The sequence below is a fragment of the Hevea brasiliensis genome, chromosome 4 (assembly GCF_030052815.1).
Source record: "Hevea brasiliensis isolate MT/VB/25A 57/8 chromosome 4, ASM3005281v1, whole genome shotgun sequence".
NCBI classification, from domain to species: Eukaryota; Viridiplantae; Streptophyta; class Magnoliopsida; order Malpighiales; family Euphorbiaceae; genus Hevea; species Hevea brasiliensis.
The window spans coordinates 10,349,470-10,363,992 of NC_079496.1; positions in this window are offsets into that span (position 1 = coordinate 10,349,470).

Below are 14,523 nucleotides of genomic sequence, written 5' to 3' on the forward strand. Positions count from 1 at the left end.
TTTCACAGTGTTTCAGTATCATAACTCATTATAAATCCAAAAATAAATTCAAATTCACTTATACCTAGCTTTAATATGCTAAACTTGGCGTTCTTTAAATTTTGTGTTTCGGGGTTACTATTCACTACACTATTTGTAACACCCCAAAATTTTAATTTTTATGAGCATTTTGGTATTTTAATTTTATTTAATTTTATTTAAATTTTAGGAATTTTTTTTAGATTTTTCGGATTTTAAAAATCGGGTTCGATTTTCCGAAAATATAAACTTTGATGAATTTTAAAAATTAATTTAAGGACCACGTGGCAAAACTAAAAATATATTTGGAGTCTACGTATTTTTCTGAGTTTTCTGAAATTTTTTCGAAATTTTTGGACCTCGTTTTCGGTCCCGAGGCAGAGTAAAAATTCAAAATTTTGTATTCAATCGAACCTACTGAATCGAACCGATCGATCGGACCGGTCGAATCGGACCGGCCTTTCTTCCCTTTTTCTTCCTCCCGCGCGACGCTCCTCTCCCTTTTCTCTCTTTCTCTCTCCTCCTCGCCACGCCACCGCCTCCTCGCCCCCACTGCCGGCCGCCCCACTGCCCCACCGACGGCCGCCCCAAACGGCCGAACGCGCTAACGCCTCCTCGCAAGCGTTGGCTTCTCCGGCCAAAATCCGGCCAATCCGGCCACCAATTGGACCGGGTCTTGTGTCTAAAATCATCTACTCGACGAGAGCTTTCCATAGACACTAAAAACGCCGAAATCCATCGAGCGGTTTGTCCGATTTTTGCTCGGGAAGATTTTAGCCCATTTCGTCTTTTGGGCTAGATTTCTCGAAAACCGTGAATCCCACGAGAAAACCGAGGCTACCAGCACGCTCCACTCGTTGAGAGCTTCGCAACGACATAAATTTCGAATTTTTCCGACATCGTTTTTCGGTGGGTCCCACGGAACTTCGCAGTGTTTTTCCGAGCATTAAATGAGCTTAGAAAATTCTGAAAAATTTATTTACTAACCCCCGTGTTATGGGCTTCGTGTAGGTATCCTCAACTCGCGGAAATTCGGCGATTGACCGGTTCGTGAATTTCCGCCGCATGCACTGCTACGGAAAAGTCTCCGAATTGGACCGAAGTTTTGGCTACCCCGCCATTGTCAGACGTCCCGAGTGCGTTCCCGAAGTCGGAATCTGCAAAGGTAAACCCGAACCTTGCTTTTTCGTAATTTTCTAGTGCTTAAATAGGATTAAAAATCCATAAAATATTCGTGGTAGCTTAGAAAATTACGATTCTTTTTGCAATAGCTTAGTAATATTGCTAAGAACCGCGGGGCAAAGTTTTATAATTTTTAGAGCTTGTTTGGGCAGTTTTTGCAAAAATGATCAATTATAGGGACTAAATTGAAATTTTACATATTGTGATGGATGATTGATTTGATGGGCCCAGTAGGGGCTGTGTGATATGATTGAGCTGTGGATATATGGATTGTGAATATAGAAGTGTGTTTTGAGCCATTTTGCAGGTTGGGTAGGTCCTAGGTATAGGGGAGACTCTGCCGGATTTTCGGCACGACTTAGGACGTATTGGTCTTTTTCTTTGTTTGTATTGAGTCAAATTTATTAAATGATTGTAATAAAAATTATCAGGTGAGCCGGGACAGCCTTCTTCCTCCGCTCAGCCGCCACAGTGACCATCGTCAAGTCTGTGAGTAGAATATTAATTTTAATTGTAATTTCGATATTATTATATGTTCAAGCATGCCTATGCATCACTTATATGCATATATTTATGTAGTTAAACTCTAGGCACGATTTATGTTGCATTCATAACTGTTGATGTGCCATGGATGTTGTTATGGTAATTTGGAGCAGTGTGCGTGCGTTGGCGTGCGTGTGATGTGGTGTGGATTATGGATAGGACGGGGTAGTCACGGCTTGAGTAATTCGCTGGGACCCGATCCTTCGAGGGGTAGTCACGGCTTGAGTAATTCGCTGGGACCCTCGATTTGGTTATTAAGTGGAAGTCCGAGTGAGTAATTACCGCACCAGTTGGATTTAAGAGAGTCAGATAGGATCACCCCATATGTTATGATTGATACTACAGGGTGTGTGAGTGCTCCAAATTACCTTTTTGATGTTATGATGTGAAAATGTTGTTGATGTTGCATTTCACTCTACAGGGTGCATTAGTTTAAGATAGATATAGGGATTATGGTTAAAATTGATATTTTACTCTCTGAGTCGAACGCTCACTCCTGTTCAAAAATTTTTACAGGCCACAGGAGGATATTTTTTTGAGGTTAACCTGCTTTCTCCCTCGCAGGTCAATTATTACTGTTTGTATAAACTTATTAAATCTTAGAATTTTCGCATGTGTTAGAAATGTTTATTTGATTTGGGTCTGTAAACTAAATTATTATTTTGGGACCTGTAAACTTGATATGCTATGCATGTTTGATGGATTGGATGAGGGAGCTGAGCTCCCATTTATTATTATGTTGATGAGTATGTGGAGGGTGAGCTGAGCTCCCCAGTTGACTATATATTGTGTTTACAGGTCGGGTGAGTCGAAAACTCCCCGTTGGTAAGTCCATTTTATGGCCGGACTCTGTCCGTTTGTTTTCTTGAAATTGGGCCCAAATGGGCCTTAGAGTTGGGTTAATGAACAGTTAGGCTTACTACGCCCTGGGGCTTTAGGTCGCCTGTGTCCTAGTGCCTGTCTGGCCCATAGGTTGGGTCGTGATACTATTCAAGTCAATTTATTGACTTTCTAAGGCATAATAGGTATGAGAATTCCAACTTCACCCACATACTACATTTTGGTCACTAATTTTGTTTGTTTTGGTTGTTTTCTCAAAACTTAAGTCTTTTAGGTAAATTTGCAAATTTTTAGTTTTGGTGTCTTATGTTGCACTATTTCATTGGTCATTTTGCTGTTAGAATTTGGTAAAATTTTCTTCATAGAAAATGTTCCCTATTGTCTTAACTTTATTCTCCTTTTTGAATCACTCCAATTGGAGTTTTGTAGCTCAAGTTATAGCAATTTGAATCATGGCTGCTAGATTAGACTTAATCCAGATTTCTGGATAAATTCTGGTTCTGGCAGTTTTAGGTCACCAACTTTGGGTGACTAAATGACTTGATTAAGGGCATAATTTACGTTTGTGTTCTTCATGAAAATTTTAGGTCTATATCTCAGCTTTCCATTGGTAAAATTTTAGGTCATTTAGATTGCCTAGCCCAAGTTATGGCCTAATGATCAAACAACAAACATTGTTCATTTGGTCATTTTGTACAGGGCAGAATATCTAAGTCCAAATTTGGTCATTTTGTTCACTATGCTATGGTAACTTTTTGGGCATGATTCCCAAATGAAAAATGTGTCATTTTGTGTCTAGTTTCATTCCTAATTGGCCTCACACCAATTGGGCTTGTAAATTTTCAGTTTTGGTTCCTGAAAGGGACCTTGGTCATACTGTCTACATACTGCCCACATCCAATTCGAATTCAAACTCAATTCCAACACTTCCTACACACCACAATTGGTTATAAATGACCATTTTTCAGCTCAAACTAGGTCAAACACACCATTTGACCAATTCTCTAATTTTTGGCTTCCAAAACCCTAGGCCCAAACCCAAATTTTCATAAAATTCAAACCTAATGCATTCTAAACATCTATCCGTTGTCTACACACATAATTCAACTTAAACAACCATTCAAATGCATCAAATTCATTCATTCTCAACTCTACATACTGCTAGCCAAAATTTATATAGTCCTTTAACATATCATTTTATTTCATTTTTTAACAAATCATCACTCAATCAAGTTGCCTAAGTATAAATATAAAGATACAAAAAGAGAAATCAAACTAACCTTACTTGGAATTTTTCACCTCTTCAAAACTTCCTCCTTTCTTTTTCTTTTTGTTGTCAAGCTCTTTATCAAGGTTTGAATACAAGGTTTAATGATAGAAATTTAAGTTTTTATGGTGGGATTTAGAGTTTGATCAAGCTCAAAATGAGCTTTAATAGAGTTTTAAGGGTGAGAGAGCTTTGAGAGAGAGAAAGAGAAGTGGACGGGAAAGTAAAAAATGAAAGATGACCAATTTTTTCTTTTCTTTTTGTGTATTTATCTCTTAATTTAACTTAGTCAAATTAAATAATTAAATTAAAATTAAATATGAAGTCATGCGTGATGTCATCTTGATGAGGTCATTAATTTATTTTATTTTCTTTTCTTTTTCTCTTGTTTTTCTATACTTCTTTAATTTAATTCTATATTTCAAAATTTTCATTTCTAAAATTTTATTTGACAGTTAAGTCAGGAGTCAGCTCTAGGGGTCAATTGATCAAATTGTCCCTCGTCGGTTCTACCTGGTTTGCAAATAATTCAATATTTCTTCCGGATCCCTGACCTAATTATTTGACTAGCTTAACAATTCTTTTTCGTGATTTCTCTTTTCCACTGTGTTCGCAATAGTCCTAAGGACCACAGCGTCACATTTGCGGTTCGAAATTTGAGTTTAAATCGACTTTACAATCATTTCCGAGAAGTTCACCGATCGTTGTAACTCTCTGCTCATTTAACTTCTTATGTTCTGTTTTTCTTATTTATACTTAACCATTTGACAATTACTAATTATTTGTATTCAGGGCTTATCTAGTTGCCTTAAATATAGTTCTAATTCTCTTAATTGTCTGGATCGACACCAGTCACCGGAATAATAAAATATATCAGGCTATACAAATAGGGGTGTTACACTCGCTCTTTGCCAATGCTTGCTATTTGCTCTTGATAGCTTCCCTAATAATGGATGTGTTTTTACTGATTATCGGTCCTTAGTTTTTGCTATTAACTCTTCAAGAGTGGATAACTCAGAGTTTGGTTTGATTGTTTCTTATTGTAAGGATATTCTAAATTCTAGGAATGATATTAGGGTCATGTGGGTTAAGAGACAAGCGAATAAGGGTGCTCATTTGCTGGCTAGAGCCTCTATTCACTATGCTTGTTTCAAGGTTTGGGACCATGTTCCTGACTTCTTGTTGGATTATTATTCCTTGAAGTAATGCTATTTGGTATTCTTCTTTCAAAAAAAAAATTATATAATTTCAAAGTGTTATTGCATATAGATTATAAAAGGTTAAATATTTTAAATAATTTTTTAAAAAATTAATAAATTATGAGTACTATATATTTAATAAATAAATTAAAGCTATTAACTAAAATAAAATTAGATTTTTTTTAGAAATTTTAAATTAAACGTAAAAAAGATTTGATAAAAAGTGTAGATATTGAACTAGAGAACTCTTTAAATTTATATAACATCCTTGCTTTTATTTAAAAATTACAATTAATTATATATAATTTAAAACTATAAAAATATAATTATTTCCAAATTTAATCTTTAAAAATTTATAAATATTATAATAAAGTAAATTATAGGGTGTACCCATCATTTACAAATCAATTATTAATATGGGACTCACGGTTTTGTGAGTGAAAATATACATAGACATCAAAATGTTTTATAATTTGCATTATAATAAATATGATGAAATTACACTTAAATGGGATTGGCTTCCATTTTTAAGAATATTATAAATAATTTTAAATATGTCCAATTTCAAGTCTAAAATTGAAATAAAAATCGAAATAGAATTTTGAAATTATCAATTTTTAAAAGGAATGGAATCGTTGATAACCATAATATAAAATTACACATGTGAATAAATGCTTTAATTATTGAATATATATTGTATTAAATATTATATAGATCCTCAAAATTTAAGTCAAAACTCTAAAAGTATATATTATCAAATTAATTTTAGTACAAGTATTTTAAAATTGCATCCGAGAATGAATTGATCTATTGATTAATTTATCAAATCAACTGTTTTAATTTAGTCAATGTATTAAATAAAATTTAAAAAATAAGTTATTTTATTAATAAAATTAACAAATAAAATTAAATTATATTAAGGCTTTTTTTATTTCATGGAAAATATATTTTTAATATTTTTTATAATTTTTAATATTTAAACACTAAAAAAAAATGAGACAAAAGAAAATATTTTCTTAATTAAAAAAAAATTAAGTCATAAAGAAATGACTTTTTCTTTTCAAATGAGTAAGTTATTTTTTATTTTTTAAATTTTAATAATTTTATTAACACTTTATTTCTTTCATAAAAAATAATTTATTTATAAGAAAATATTTTTTTATGAAACTATTTTTCATTTCAGTTATAAAATTAAATTAATGATATTTGTTTATATCACATATGTGTAAACGTTTTTATGGGCAATTAATTTCTTTTTAAAAAAGAAATTATTTTCTTTAAAACTGATTTAGGTTTCTATTTGATTAAAAAAATATTTTTTATTCACCAAATTTCGTAAATATTTCAAATGTTATAAAATATAAAAAATATTTTATTATGAAATAAATTGAGTATAAAATGTGAAAATATTTATATATATAATATTATAAATAAAAAAATTAAAAATATTTTTATTTTTTTTTTAAATTTTTTATATATAAATTATTTTATATAAAATAAATAAAGTATAAATTAATAATTAATCTAATTTTTTAAGTAATAAAAATAAAAGGGTGAAATTCAAATTTAAATTTATTAAATGAGTAATTATATTTTTAATTATCTAACTAAATTAATTAAAAAAATTTATATTATAAGCACAATATTAAATTTCCAAAATAAAAACGCAAATCAATTGAAAATGAAGTTATCCACATCAAAAAGACAAACTAGAAGAGAAGTTTCTTGGTAAAATAACATAAAATTTTTTAACTTTTATGTTTCCTTGATTGACTTGTATTTGACCATTCAATTGCAACGTGTAAACACTATATATGGTACTCCCTATTTAATATAGAATAATAATAATAATAATAAATACAAATGATTTGACAAAATTACACTTTAAAAAGAAAAATCTAAGTTCTTTTTTTTTTTCGTAAAAAAGAAAAATCTAAGTTTCTTGATTGACTGATAGATATGTGAACGTGTGGACCTATGATTGAAGAGAACGTGTGATTTGATTTGGGTAAGAGAATGGTCACATGCGATAAGATAGTTACGTATCAAATTAATTTAGACATATTTATTTTTCTTAAAATTAGGATGATGTGTGCGGCTTTGGCAAAACCCTTATCTTTACTTCTATAGCTACCCTACCAGTAGGCATGGGTTTGATCTGATTTGTAATTAGAATTGGACCGATTAATATTGAAATGAAATCAATTAATAATTTTCGTCTCGATTTAGAGATTTTTTGAATATTGGGTTATATTAAAATCACCAATTTAGTCTGTCAATTTGATTTGATTCGAAGTAAATATTAAAAAAAAAAAATAACTTGACGTTGGAGATCAAATTAAAATCGTCTTTTAATAAAATTAAAATTAAATCAAAATCACTAAAAATTAAAATCATATAAATTTGAAACTATAAAATTTAATTTTAATTTAATTTAAAAATAAATTAAAATTATCAATTTTGATTCACGATCGAATAAAAAAAGCTCGCAGCCGGGTCTAGCCGCCAAGAATATTATAATTATAAAGAGAGAGAATAAGCTATCAACCTTTGCTTGCACTCAACACTCGTTCACAAGTTTTATTTCTTATTTCTTCTAAGTTTGGCCATGTGTTTGCATCTTGTCTAGTACGTAGGACCATATTAATATCAATGTGTGAGAGATTTATTTGTTACGCACCAATCAGTTTCTTTTTCGTTTTAATATTTCATTTAAAAATTATTATTCGTATGATTTAAATGTAGATAATCAATTACATGGACGAATTATTTTATTTAAGATATTCAAATAATGTATTCAGCACAAATCTGAATCCATAGACTCAAATCCATCATCTAAACATATCATTAAATTAAAATCATAGAAGCGAAATTATAAAAGCACAAAATTAAGAACATACATATCTAGGATATCATCTAATACTGTAAGCAGGTGCCAGTCTGATTCTTGAGATCATTCATTACTTGTACAAGTTCTCTCTCTTCTCTGCAAAACATAGAAGCATTGCATAAATGCATTATGTGTTGTTCATGGTGAAAAACAGAAATTGATGTAAAAATTACTCTGAATAAATTAATATTAAGCAAACCATTTAAAAAATAACAATCGTATAAACAGCTGCCAAGACTTACATGGAAGAATCAATTGTATTGACTAGTATATTTTTCCACCATTTCTGCGAGCATTCTTCTTCAGTTTCATTTTTTATTTGATAACTTTCACGTTCAACCATCTCCACAAACCATGCAGGTTTTCTTGTTTTAAAAACAATGTATGCCATTGCTATTCCAAATGCTAGCCCACATCCATATCCCGTCAATACAACTTTGTATCCAAACCCATTTTCAAGCTCTGAATCTTCTTCCCGTGGGAAGTTTGATGGGATTACTTCAGCTTGTCCTTTACCATCATTGCAGAGTTTTTGAAAAAAAAAACTTAGACTGTTTATTGTAGAGTGAGCTGAAAAGGTTTATATACAATGTACAAAGAACAATATAAAATTAATAAATTTCTCTATTCTACCTTGCATAGTTTATAGGATCTAAAAAACTAATTTTTACAACAAATCTTGTAACACCCCAAAATTTTATTAATTATGGGTATTTTTGATATTTAAATTTTATTTAAATTTTAGGAATTTTTTTGAGATTTTTCGGATTTTAAAAATCGGGTTCGATTTTCCGAAAATATAAACTTTGATGATTTTTAAAAATTAATTTAAAGACCACGTGGCAAAACTAAAAATATATTTGGAGTCTACGTATTTTTCTGAGTTTTCGGGAATTTTTTTCGGAATTTTTGGACCTCGTTTTCGGTCCCGAGGCAGAGTAAAAATTCAAAATTTTGTATTTCGAATCGAACCGGCCGAATCGAACCGGACCGGATCGGACCGGTCGAATCGGACCGGTCTCTTCTCTTTTTCTTCCTCTTCCTCCCGCGCGCGACGCCCTCCCCTTCTCTCTCTCTTTTCTCTCTCCTCTCCGCCACGGCCACCGCTGCCTCCTGCGTCCTCTCGCCGGCCGCCTCACTGCCCACGGCAAATGGGCCTGGCCAGCGGAAAACGCGCGCGATTCTCCCCCTGCGCGCGCCGCGCCGCTTCAGCTTCCTCGGCCAAATCCGGCCGATCCGGTCACCGATTGGACCGGGTCTTGTGTCCAAAACCATCTACTCGGCGAGAGCTTTCCATAGACACCAAGAACGCCGAAATCCATCGAGCGGATTGTCCGATTTTAGCTCGGGAAGATTTTAGCCCATTTCGACTTTTGGGCTAGATTTCTCGAAAACCGTGAATCCCACGAGAAAACCGAGGCTACCAGCACGCTCCACTCGACGAGAGCTTCGCGGGATATTAATTTCAAAATTTTCCGACAACGTTTTTCGGTGGGTCCCACGGAACTTCGCAGTGTTTTTCCGAGCATTAAATGAGCTTAGAAAATTCTGAAAAATTTATGTACTAACCCCGTGTTATGGGCTTCGTAGGTATTCTCAATTCGGAAATTCGACGCTGACCGGTCCGCAAAATTCGACTGCATGCACTGCATCGAAAAGTCTCCTAATTGTGCCGAGATTTTGCCTACCCCCCCATTGTCTGACGTCCCGAGCGCGTCCCCGAGGTCGGAATCGGCAAAAGGTAAACCCAACCTTGTTTATTCTTAATTTTCTAGTGCTTAAATAGGATAAACAAACCGTAAAAAATTCGAGTTATCTTAGAAAATTACGATTCTTTATGCAAAAGCTTAGTAATATTGCTAAGGACCGCGGGGCAAAGTTTTATAATTTTTAGAGCTTGTTTGGGCAGTTTTTGCAAAAATGATCAATAATAAGGACTAAATTGAAATTTTGCGTATTGTGATGGATAATTGATTTGATGGGCCCAGGAGGGGCTGTGTGATATGATTGAACTGTTGATATATGGATTGTGAATATAGAAGTGCGTTTTTAGCCCTTTTGAAGGTTGGGTAGGTCCTAGGTATAGGGGAGACTCATCATGATATTCGGCACGACTTAGGACGTAATTGGTCTTTTTCTTTGTTTGTATTGAGTCAGATTGTATTAATTAGATGTAATGTAATTGTCAGGTGAGCCGGGACAGCCTTCTTCCTCCGCCCAGCCGCCACAGTAATTTGTCGTCAAGTCTGTGAGTAAAATATTAATTTTAATTATAATTTCGATATTATTATATGTTCAGCATGCCCATGCATCACTTATATGAATATATTTATGTAGTTAAACTCTAGGCACGATTTATGTTGCATTCATAACTGTTAATGTGCCATGAGTGTTGTTGTGGTAATTTGGAGCAGTGTGCGTGCGTTGGCGTGCGTGTGATGTGGTGTGGACGATGGATAGGACGGGTAGTCACGGCTTGAGTTCTTCGCTGGGACCCGTTCCTTCGAGGGGTAGTCACGGCTTGAGTTCGTCGCTGGGACCCTCGATTTGGTTTATTAAGCGAAAGTCCGGCTTGAGTTCTTCGCTGGCACCAGGTTGGATTTAAGAGAGCTGTACAGGGGATCAGCTCCCAATATATTATGATTGATGCTACAGGGTGCGTGAGTGCTCCAAATTACCTTTTTGATGCTATGATGTGAATATGATGTTAATGTTGCATTTCACTCTACAGGTTGCATTAGTTTCAGATAGTTATAGAGATTATAGTTAAGATTGATATTTTACTCTCTGAGTCGAACGCTCACTCTGCTTCAAAAATTTTTACAGCCACAGGAGGATATTTTATTCTGGGTTAACCTGCTTTTATCCTTCGCAGGTTGTTTATCCATGTTTGTGTAATTTTAATTACTCCTAGAATTTCCGCATGTGTTAGCAGTATTTATTTGAATTTGGTCTGTAATATTTTTATCATGTTGGACCTGTAAACTTAAATATTTTAAGTCTGTTTGATGGATTGGATGAGGGAGCTGAGCTCCCATTTATTATTATGTTGATGAGTATGTGGAGGGTGAGCTGAGCTCCCAATGGATTGTTTATTGTGTTTACAGTCGGGTGAGTCGAAAACTCCCGTTGGAAAGTCCATTTTATGGCGGACTCGTCCGCTTGTTTTCTTGATATTTGGCCCAAATGGGCCTTAGAGTTGGGTTAATGAATGGTTAAGGCTTACTACGCCTCGGGGCTTTAGGTCGCCTGTGTCCTAGTGCTTGGTCCGCCCATAGGTTGGGTCGTGACAAATGTGGTATCGTGAGCCGACTCCTCCGACGCAGTGGGTGCGAGGACGCCCCCAGCGGAAGTTGGTGGGTTGTAACGACTGTGGGACGGCGATACGTAACGCCTGCAGGTGCCGCCCGTCCCACATCGGAAATGGGAGAAGGGACTCTGGGCCATAGATGTGGGGTCACTAAAACTGTCAAGCGCTTTGGGAGCGAAACCTCCCAAGGGACAATCCGTGAGGCCCACGCCAAAGCGACAATACCGATCTGGCCGGGTCGTTATAATGTGGTATCGAGCTTAGGCTCCAGATTCTTAGGGAATGTTGTCTAAAGTGTCGGAAGAGTCTACTAGGAGTCACATGCGGAAATATAGGGTCCACATTCGCCTTGCATTGTCATCTTTGCTTCTAGTTTCGCTCCATATGTTATGTATAAATATGAGTCTATAGAGCCGTGTAATGTGCGCTTTGAATTTTGTGGGCTAATCTCTGAATTTCAGAAAATGCGTAGAAGGTAAGAGCCGCCATCGCACAGAGCGATGTGCTCGACGAGGTGTCAAGACAGATGAGGCGCCGCCCGAGGAGGCGGGGTAGGAGGCCTAGAGCCGCCAAGTAGAAGAGCAGCTACCCACGCTCAGAACAGTCTTTCATGGCACAGTGGTCCCATGGACCCCATGGCGCCTACTCTAGCCGGTTCGCAGAGAACCATCGACATGATGGCGCAGTATATGGTCCACCCTTCACAGCAGCAGCAGTCCGCCGCACCAAGAGAGGAATCTTACAAACAGATTATAAATTTCAAGAAGTTGGTGCCTTGTACCTATGATGTGTCAGACGATGCATATCGGTTTTTGGATTCTCGCAGACAGCAGAAATGTAATTGCTTGATCGATAGAAGATTGATAGAGTGTATGCAAAGACGTCATGGGGCCTATGCCTAGACAATGGATGAATGACTACGTGTTACCGGATGGAGGGTTTGACATGGGCTCGGCTTTGTGGAACTTTTATTAATCGGTTTGTGCGTAAAGCTTCAGAGATCGAAGCGGTGGGCCTTTGAGGCCTTAAGACAGAATGGCAGTGTCCAGAGATGAATATGCTCTGCACTTCGGAATTGAGCAGATATGCCCCGCAGCAAGAGCTACGTAAAAGATGAAGGTGAAAAGATTCCTAAAGGGGCTTGACAGAGATATGCAAACCTGGCCATGATGTCTGATCAGTCTTGTGATGTGGTGGTTGATCGAGCTAGACAGATTGAGATCGCAGGCCGTGGATGACAGCGGAAGAGCAAAGAAAAACAGAGCAGAGGGTTCCTCAGGTGTCCCTTCCATGGGTACTCCGGATAGTGGTGGCCAGAGTAATTACAGAGGAAAGAGTAGGAACAAGAAAAGTGGTTTTAGACACAAACCACGAGGATTCAGACCAGGGTACGGATCCAGCAGTGGTCACAGTTCAGGGTACAGCAGTTCTGGGTCTGGCTCAGGATCCTCTTTGGCACCGTGTCCACAGTGTGGAAGAGGACATTCAGGACCTTGTTTGATGGGGTCAGGAGTATGCTTCAGGTGTGGCCAACCGGGTCACTTTGCTAGAGATCGCCTGTTTTGATGAGCCACAGATGGGGTCACAGGGTTCTGTTGCAAATGTTCCTCGACAATTGTATCCGGGTGCTTCCAACATGGCAGGCAGTCAGTTCAGTGGCCAACAGGGCCGAGGACAAGGGGGACGTGGATTTGGAGGCAGATCAGGAGGTAGAAGTCAGTATCAGGGTTCTGCCACTCAGGGTAGGGGTCAAGCTCGGGTTTTCACCCTGACCCACCAGGATGCTCAAGCTTCAAATGCAGTTGTGGCAGGTATTCTTCTGGTCTGTTCTTATGAGGCTCGTGTTTTGATAGATCCGGGTGCTACGCACTCATTTGTCTCCCCTGTGTTTGCCATGAGGTTGGGTAGAAACCCTACAACTTTAGAGTGCCCTTTGTCAGTAGCTACCCCACTTAGTGACAACATAGATGTAGACATGGTATTTCCGGGTAGCCCAGTGGTAGTGGATGGAAAGATCCTCCCAGCAGACTTGGTTCCTCTACCAGTAATGGATTTCGATGTAATCCTGGGGATGGACTGGTTGGCAACTCATTATGCCACCTTAGACTGCAGGAACAAAAAGGTATACTTCCACATACCTGGTGTGGAAGAGTTTAGCTTTGATGGTGACAGGAGCGTGGCTCCATATAATTTGGTGTCAGCAATTAGTGCCAGAAAAATGTTGAGGCGTGGATGCCAAGGGTATTTGGCATTGGTGAGAGATACATCTGTAGAAGGTGTCAATATGGAAAATGTTCCTGTTGTCAGAGAATTCATGGATGTCTTCCCTGAAGAGCTTCCAGGGTTGCCACCGTAAAGGGAATAGAGTTCGCATTGATGTTATTCCTGTACAAACCCCATATCCATGCCACCTTACAGGATGGCACCAGCGGAATTGAAAGAGCTGAAGGAGCAACTACAGGAGCTTTTGGACAAGGGTTTCATACGTCCGAGCACTTCACCCTGGGGTGCTCCTGTTCTATTCGTGAGAAAGAAGGATGGGTCGTTGAGGTTGTGTATTGACTATAGACAGCTGAACAAAGTGACTGTGAAGAACAAGTATCCACTTCCTCGGATCGATGATCTATTTGATCAGCTCCAAGGGGCTAGATTCTTTTCCAAGATAGACCTGCGATCAGGCTACCATCAGTTGAGAATCAGGGATGAGGACGTGTCCAAAACGGCTTTCAGGACAAGATATGGTCATTATGAGTTCTTGGTGATGTCTTTTGGACTCACTAATGCACCAGCAGCCTTCATGGACTTGATGAACAGGGTGTTCAAGCCATTTTTGGACCGTTTTGTCATCGTATTCATAGATGACATTCTGGTATACTCTCAGACCGAGGAAGAACACGTGTGGCACTTGAGGATGGTGTTGCAGACGTTGAGGGAGCACCAGCTATACGCCAAATTTTCAAAATGTGAATTTTGGCTAGAAAGCATCTCATTCTTGGGACACGTGGTTTCTAGAGACGGTATTCAAGTGGATCCCAAGAAAATTGAAGCTGTAACTGATTGGCTTAGGCCTACAACAGTCACTGAGGTGCGAAGTTTTCTGGGTTTAGCTGGCTACTATAGGCGTTTTGTACAAGATTTCTCCAAGATAGCGGCTCCCTTAACTAAGTTGACCAGGAAGAATGTTCCATTCATTTGGACAGATGACTGTGAGGAGAGTTTCCAGAAGCTCAAGGAGTGTCTAACCACTGCCCCTGTGTTGACACTACCTGTGAGT